Source organism: Suncus etruscus, chromosome 4 (assembly GCF_024139225.1).
Source record: "Suncus etruscus isolate mSunEtr1 chromosome 4, mSunEtr1.pri.cur, whole genome shotgun sequence".
In the NCBI taxonomy this organism is placed as follows: domain Eukaryota; kingdom Metazoa; phylum Chordata; class Mammalia; order Eulipotyphla; family Soricidae; genus Suncus; species Suncus etruscus.
The window spans coordinates 76029412-76038478 of record NC_064851.1 but is presented as its reverse complement, the minus strand read 5'-3'; the positions used below and the strand labels follow the sequence as shown (position 1 = coordinate 76038478).

Below are 9067 nucleotides of genomic sequence, written 5' to 3'. Positions count from 1 at the left end.
CTCACTGAGAAGACTAAATGAAAAACAAAATACTGTTTGGACTAAAACCAAGGTTAAAAATACACACAAAACTCACAAAAGCCAAAATGGTAGTAAGGAGGTAAAACACTTTCTTTGCATGTGGTCAACCTGAGTTTGATCCCTGGTACCACATATAGTCCCCCAAACCCTACCAGATGTGATTCCTAATTATAGAGCCAGGAGTAAGACCTGAGCATGTACACCAAAATAAACACATACACACAAAAACCCAAAATAAGGCATTATTCCAGAAGTTGCTTCTACTCTAGAATATAGGTTAGTATGGTCTTTGTGAGCTATCTCTATGATCAGGGCTAAAAAGTACAGAACGTGATGGTGCAACCTATCAATTTCATCTTCAGACCTTGCAAAATAGATATTAGATTCAACTGTGACTTATTGAGAAAATGAATAAATACACACAGAAGGACTGCTCTGTGTATATTGGTTTTGATGAATATATGAACCTAAAAGAGATTCACTCAGAAACAAAGTCAAGAAAGCTACTGGATAAGAACATGCTAAAGAAGAAAATAATACTCTGTTCCAAAGTGTTTCCAACTAGAAATGATTAGTAAATAGAGAAATTGTTGAGAAATCACTATAGTTTGTTTTTAAAGTGTTCTTGTTAAGGGACAGATGCTGGTTTGATCCCTGGTATTCCATATTGTCTCCCGAGCCAGGAGCGATTTCTGAGCTCAGGGTCAGGAGTAACCCCTGACGATGCTCAACCCCCCCCAAAAAAAAACAAAAAACAAAAACATTTGTTCATGTTGTTTTAATCATTGTTATGTTATTGCCAGATAACAATAAATGCTAAGAAGTTATTTTAAGAAACAACAACACAGGGGACCGGAGAGATAGCACAGCAGTAGGGAGTTTGCCTTGCATGCTGCCGACCCAGGACAGACAGAATCCCAGCATCCCATATGGTCCCCTGTGCCTGCCAGAAGCGATTTCTGAGTGCAGAGCCAGGAGTAACCCCTGAGCGCCGCTGGGTGTGACCCAAAAACAAACAAAAACAAAAACCCCACAAACTAGTAGGTATATATCACCAGCTCTCCACACAACATTTTTGTTTGTTTGTTTTGTTTATTTGACCCTGCAGTGGAAGTACTTGGGGATTTACTCCTGGCTCTGCACTCAGTAATCTCTCCTGGAGGCCTCAGGACCATATGCTGGGGATTAAACCTGAACTGGTTGCTTGCAAGGCCTGACCCACTATACTATCCCTTTACTCAACAACCTTTGTGTGATGTGTACCACAGTGTGACATGAATGCTAGAGAATGGGAAAGAAAAATCACACTTGCCTTTTGAGGAACATGGATTCTGGTAGAGAAACACAAACATGTAAAGAAACAAAGGCCTAAAAGACCGACAGATTCTCTGGAGGGACTCAGAAGATGTAACAAAAGAAAGAAATGGGATCAATACTGCTTGGAGGAAACAGATTTCATAGAAAAGGGAACATTGAAAGATGATAACATTTCAGCAACTGAGAAGGGGAATAAAAATATGAAAAAAAAATTGTTCCAGATGGCTTAGAGGTCAGCAAAAGGTCACTCAACATCATTTCAAAGAATATTTAGAGATAGTTTAGTGTTTAAAAAGTGCTCCAAAGAATGTTTTCCTGAGCAAGAGCAATAGTACAGCAGGTAGGGCATTTTTGCCTTATATGCAGCTATATATGCAGCCTCGGTTCAATTCCCCTTAATCACATATGGTCCCCTCAGACATACCAGAAATGACACTTAATCAAAGAGCCAAGAGTAGACCCCTGAGCACTGCCAAGAGTGGCCTCAAAACAAAAGAATACATTTCCTGTATATTTGATAGGAAATGGATTTTTTTTTTTTTGGTTATTCATTGCCACATTATCTATAGAATTCACTGCTTCTTGGCTTCTTGGCTTTGTTTGCTTGGTTGGTTTTTGTTTTGGGGTCACATCTAGCAGCACTCAGGGATTACCACTGGCTCCACATTCAGAAATTGCTCCTGGCAGGTTTGGGGGACCATATGAAATACCGGGCCTTGAGCCACTGTCACCGTCCTTCTGCATGCAAGGCAAATGCCCCACCTCCATGCCATCTCTCCAGCTCGACTTTTTGGCTTTTTGTTGTTATTCTCTCCTCTTAGTTTAGTGTGATCATTCCCAGTTAACCTGGAAACATTTGAATATGTGAAAAATGAATAAGGGCTCAATCTATATAGTAGAAACACATCAAATACACATATAAATAAAAATAAATAAAATTCCTTTGAGTAGAAAGGAAAAACAATGTATAAAAAGTTCAATGAGACTCATTGTCTTTTTACTTAATGATAAAGTTTGGGATGAGTAACTCTCATGGTGACATTAGTTGCTGGAAAACAGAGGACCTAAAAGTGTGAGGGGGAAATAGCCAATGCCCAAAAGTTCTAATGACAGAGTGGCTAAGATTTCCATGATCTTCAAGAAGCAATACCATTAAAGTAGATTTTCTAACTTACCCATACAAAAAACTACCTTTATATGGTTAAGCACCCTACAAGAAACACAGAAACAAAAAAGTGGGGCTGGAGACAGTTCACAGGGTAAGACACTTGCCTTACATAAGGCTAACCAGGTTTGATCCTCTTACATCCTATATGTCTCCTAACCCCCACCAGTTTTTATCCCAAGACAATTCTGAGCCAGGAGTAACGCTTGAACACTGCAGGATATGGCCCAAAAATCTTTAAAACCCAGGTTAATCTTTCATTTTCTGGCTTACTTTGTTTAACATAATCTGTTCTAGGTCCATCCATGTTGCTGCAAAGTCTGTGACTGTATCATTTCTGACTGCCATGTAGTATTCCATTGTGTACAGATACCACATTTTAATGATCCATTCATCTGTTGTTGGACATCGAGGTTGTTTCCAAGACTTGGCTATTATACTGAGTGCTGCGATAAATAGTGGGGTGCACACATACTTTGGAATGAATGTCCTTCCAACTTGGGGGTAGATACCTAGGAGAGCAATTGCTGGGTCAAATGGTAGCTCAATTCTGAGTTCTTTGAGTACTCTCCAGACTGCTCTCCATAGGTGTTGGTCTAGGGGGCATTCCCACCAGCAGTGGATGAGAGTGCCTTTCATGCCACATCCCCACCAACAGAGATTGTTCCCATTATTTTTGATGTGAGCTATCCTCACTGGTGTAAGGTGGTACCTCATTGTTGTCTTTATTTGGATTTCCCTAATGATGAGTGAAGGTGAGCATGTTTTCATGTGTTTGTTGGCCATCCTTCAGTCTTCCTCAAAGAAGTGTCTATTCATTTTATCTCCCCATTTTTCTATGGCTTTATTTGATTTGGGGGGGCTCAGCTTTCTGAGTGTTTGTATCTTCTGAATATCAGCCCTTTATCTGAGATGTTGAGTGCAAAGATTTTTTCCCATTCAGTTAATTGTCTTCTTGTTTTAAGTAGGGTTTCCTTTGCCATGCAGAAGCTTTTTAGTTTGGTGTAGTCCCATTTGTTTATATTTGATACTAAAGTTCTTGCTACGACCTGCATAACAACCATAATCTCTAGTTCCAGAGGTCTGTCTGAGACATTCACAACAGAATGGATCTTCTGGAAACATAGGCCCCTTCCTAGGATCAGTGCAAAGACCAGGACCGCCAACCACAGAAGACGGATTAAAACGACACTGAGGGAACAGAACTTCTAGAACCACAAAGAAAGACATAATAATAAGTTCAACTCCTTGACTCTTGCAGATACCGAGACCTCTAGATACAGAGATCTGATTTTATCACCCAGGATGGAGCAGAAGTCTTCCATACACCACAAAAGCACCAAGGGGAGAGTAAATGAACCTGAAAGCAGTCTATAGTTAATCCCATGACAATATACTTCAAGGGTGGAGAATCCCTATATCTTTTAGGCAAAGGGAATTTCTTTTCAAATGACCCCAATATTTACTGTGCATGTGCAGGAGGGAAAAAAAGGCAAAAAAAAAAAGCACAAAACAATTTTTATTATTATTTATTTATCTATTTTTGTTGATTTCTTTGTTGTGGTTTGGCTATTGAAGTGGAAGTGGATGTCTCCATTTATATTTATTTAGTTATTTTCTTCTTTTCTTTTCTTTCTTTATGTGCTTTGCCACGTTTTTTTTATCTCGATACCATGGCTTTTATGTGGTGCTTACACTTTTTTCTTCTTTCTTTCTTTCTTTCTTTCTTTTATTTATTTTTTTTTGGAATGTTCACTGGATATTTTATTTGACAGTTTTTTATATCTGTTGTGGTGCTTCACCTTTTTCCCCTTCATCTCTCAAACCAAGGATGAAAGCCTTTAGAAGGACTCCAACCATTTCTGGAGTATTTGATTTTTTTTTCTTCCTTTTTCCCCAGGTTATTACTTTTCTCTTCTTCAAACAAAACCACTATCTAGTCCCGCCTCCCAATTGGGGGGGGGGACAAGAGAGATACCAAGATCAAACAGGAGTAAGACCACTAAGTAGTAAGCTAGGCACAACGGAGACCACTTATTCTAGCAGCCCCGGAGGGGTGAGGGAAGAGGATATGGGTGGTAGGACTGAAACGGAGGTGGAGGGAGGACAATTCGGTGATGGGAGTTCCTTTGATTTTATGTTAATATGTACCTAAAATATTATTGTCAACGATATGTAAGCCACTATGATTAAAATAAAAATTATATTAAAAAGAGGGAGGGACTTCAGAGCATAAAAACCGGCTATCCTTTGCAAAAGCTGGCTCCCTGTGTGTGACACCAGGCGGGGAAAATCCGCGAAAGTACACCGGCCCAGTGGGGCTCAGCTGTGAAAGACTGTGAGTGTGACCTGTCTATGTCTGTCTACTGTCCTCTTGCGTGAAACTCTTGCGAGTGGGGCAAAAAGAGCCTCCAGAAACCTCGCTCGCCCAGACGCCATTTTCAGGGAGGGACTTCAGAGCATAAAAACCGGCTATCCTTTGCAAAAGCTGGCTCCCTGTGTGTGACACCAGGCGGGGAAAATCCGCGAAAGTACACCGGCCCAGTGGGGCTCAGCTGTGAAAGACTGTGAGTGTGACCTGTCTATGTCTGTCTACTGTCCTCTTGCGTGAAACTCTTGCGAGTGGGGCAAAAAGAGCCTCCAGAAACCTCGCTCGCCCAGACGCCATTTTCAGGGAGGGACTTCAGAGCATAAAAACCGGCTATCCTTTGCAAAAGCTGGCTCCCTGTGTGTGACACCAGGCGGGGAAAATCCGCGAAAGTACACCGGCCCAGTGGGGCTCAGCTGTGAAAGACTGTGAGTGTGACCTGTCTATGTCTGTCTACTGTCCTCTTGCGTGAAACTCTTGCGAGTGGGGCAAAAAGAGCCTCCAGAAACCTCGCTCGCCCAGACGCCATTTTCAGGGAGGGACTTCAGAGCATAAAAACCGGCTATCCTTTGCAAAAGCTGGCTCCCTGTGTGTGACACCAGGCGGGGAAAATCCGCGAAAGTACACCGGCCCAGTGGGGCTCAGCTGTGAAAGACTGTGAGTGTGACCTGTCTATGTCTGTCTACTGTCCTCTTGCGTGAAACTCTTGCGAGTGGGGCAAAAAGAGGCTCAGAGGAGCACGGCCGCTCCGCTTCGCTACGCGGCCGTGCACTCTTTCTAAGGAAAGAACTCCATTGCAACAAGAAGGAAAAATCACACTAAGAACGGCGCTATATCACAGAAGCAAACATTTCTCTCTGGACTGTCTTCTCTGTTACATGCTCGGGCCTAAGATTTGACCCAGTGTGAGGCTTCATCCACGGAGGACTCCCCTCCCTTAGAGGCAAGTCAGCCCATCCAGAAAGGGAGGAGCCAGAGGAGTGTGCTGCCTACATCATATAGACAATGAATACCACTACAACACGTAGAAAAACCCACAATACAAATGTGACAATGGGGAAACAGCGCAGGCCAGCATCAGACATAGAGAATGAAGATGACAATTCTGAGGACCAGATAATGACTGAACAACTAATCAACCTCTCAGATAAGGACTTTAGACTAGCAATATGGAAGGTGCTAAACAGACTCCAAGAAACCATGGATCGAGTTGAACAGAACACTAATAAGAACCAAGAAAATATGAAGGCAGAAATGACAAAACTCCAAACTGAAATAACATGTCAACTAACAGGCCTGAAAAACTCAGTAAACGAAGTGAATGACAAAATGGATAAGCTCTGGGACAGGGTATCAGAAGCTGAGAATAGACTTGGTGCTGTGGAAGATGAGATACATAACAATTCCATACAGCAGGAGAGATTGGACAAAAAACTTAAAGCAAATGAGCAGACAATGGAAAAATTAGTCAAAGAATGGGAACAGACGAAAATAGAAGTCTATGATAAGATCAACAGAAACAACTTAAGAATCATTGGAGTCCCAGAGACCCAGGAAGAAAATTTCCAGGAAGAATCAATGGTCAAGAACATCATTAAAGAGAAACTTCCAGAGCTAAAGAATATATGTGATCAAATCCTGCATGCCCGAAGAGTACCAACCAAAAGAGACCCCAGAAAAACCACCCCAAGACACATCCTAGTCACAATGACAAATCCCACAGATAGAGACAGAATTCTGAAAACAGCAAGATCAAAAGGGGAAATCATGTTCAAGCAAGCTTCCCTGAGATTTACAGCAGACCTGTCACCAGAAACGCTCAATGCCAGAAAGCAGTGGTGGGATATTGTGACAAGACTGAATGAAATGAATGCTTCACCCAGAATACTATACCCAGCAAAACTCACTTTCCGGTTTGATGGAAGAATACATGGTTTCACAGACAAAAAACAGCTCAGAAACTTCACAGACACAAAACCAGTCTTAAGAGAAAAACTGAAAGACCTAATCTAAGACAAGACTACCCAAAAGACACACCAAATTTTGAAATAAAGATGGCGTTAAATCCCAGGACAATTCTTTCTCTCAACGTCAATGGACTAAATGCACCAGTTAAGAGACACAGAGTGGCTAAATGGATCAAAAAACTCAATCCAACCTTCTGCTGCCTACAAGAAACGCACCTGAATAGTCAGAACAAACATAGACTCAAAATAAAAGGCTGGAGAAAAGTTATCCAAGCAAACAACACCCATAAAAAAGCTGGAGTGGCCATACTAATATCAGATAATGCAAACTTTATACTCAGGAAGGTTGTAAGGGACAAAGACGGACATTTTATATTAATCAAGGGGTACGTAGAGCAGGAAGAATTCACTCTCCTAAACATATATGCACCGAATGAGGGGCCAGCAAAATATTTAATACAACTGCTGACAAATCTGAAAAATAATATCAACAACAACACAATAATTGTGGGGGACCTAAACACGGCTTTGTCAACACTGGACAGGTCAACCAGACTGAAACCCAACAAGAATATACTAGACCTGAGGAGAGAAATGGAAGAAAGAGGCCTAGTGGATATATATAGGACACTCCATCCCCAGAAACCTGGATACACATTCTTCTCCAATGTACATGGTACATTCTCCAGAATAGACTACATGCTGGCACATAAAACATACCTCCATAAGATCAAGAGGATAGAAATTTTGCAGACTACCTTCGCTGACCACAAGGCTCTGAAATTATTTGTGAACTCCAAAGGGACTCAGAAGAAACACTTTAACACCTGGAAGTTAAACAGCCTCATGCTCAATAACCAGTGGGTCCGAGATGAAATCAAGGAGGAAATAAAAAGGTTCCTGGAAACAAATGACAATAAAGACACAAACTCTCAGAACTTATGGGACACAGCAAAAGCAGTACTGAGAGGAAAATTTATAGCTTTGCAAGCACACATCAGGAAGGAAGAAGGAGCTTACCTGAGTAGCTTAATGACACAGCTAATAGAACTAGAAAATGCTCAACAAAAGGACCCAAGAACAGGAAGACAGAAGGAAATAACAAAGCTGAGAGCAGAAATCAACGAAGTGGAAACTCAAAAAACAATCCGAAAGATCAACGAAAGCAGAAGTTGGTTCTTTGAAAAAATAAACAAGATTGATAGACCACTGGCAAACCTAACAAAGAAAGAGAGAGAGAGAAACTTGATAACTCGTATCAGGAATGAAAAAGGAGAGATCACTACTGATATGACAGAGATTCAAAGGGTAATCAGAAACTACTTTGAAAAACTCTACGCCACTAAAAATGAGAACCTGGAAGAAATGGATAAATTCTTGGACTCTTATAATCTTCCACGGTTGAAGGAAGAGGATGTAGCATATCTAAACACCCCCATCACCATTGATGAAATTAAAACAGTAATCAAATGTCTGCCGAAAAACAAAAGCCCAGGTCCAGATGGATTCACTAATGAATTCTATCAAACTTTCCAAGAGGAACTACTGCCAATCTTGGCAAGACTCTTTCATGAAATTGAACAAACAGAAACACTTCCAAATAGCTTTTATGAAGCCAACATCACCTTGATACCTAAACCAGACAGAGACGCTACCAAAAAAGAAAATTACAGACCAATATCACTGATGAATGCAGATGCAAAGATCCTCAACAAAATCCTGGCAAATAGGATTCAATGCCTCGTTAAGAAGATCATCCACTACGATCAAGTAGGTTTCATCCCAGGAATGCAAGGCTGGTTTAACATCCGTAAATCTATCAACATAATACACAACATCAATAACAAGAAAAATAAAAACCACATGATCATATCAATAGATGCAGAGAAAGCATTTGATAAGGTCCAACACCCATTCTTGATCAAAACTCTCAGCAAGATGGGAATGGAGGGAACCTTTCTCAATATAGTGAAGGCCATCTACCACAAGCCAGTGGCAAATATTATCCTCAATGGAGAAAAACTGAAAGCCTTCCCTCTAAATTCTGGCACAAGACAAGGCTGTCCTCTCTCACCACTCCTATTCAACATAGCACTGGAAGTACTTGCTATAGCGATTAGGCAAGAAAAGGATATCAAGGGAATCCAGATAGGAAAGGAAGAAGTCAAGCTCTCACTGTTTGCAGATGACATGATACTCTACTTAGAAAACCCTAAAGACTCTATCAAA

The 9067-nt window shown here is 41.0% G+C and overlaps 1 pseudogene; it reads left to right on the top strand.

Moving 5' to 3' along the window:
* The first annotated feature begins 303 nt into the window (after positions 1-303).
* LOC126007113 (small nuclear ribonucleoprotein E-like) lies at positions 304-586 on the top strand (annotated as a pseudogene).
* The last annotated feature ends 8481 nt before the right edge of the window (positions 587-9067 follow it).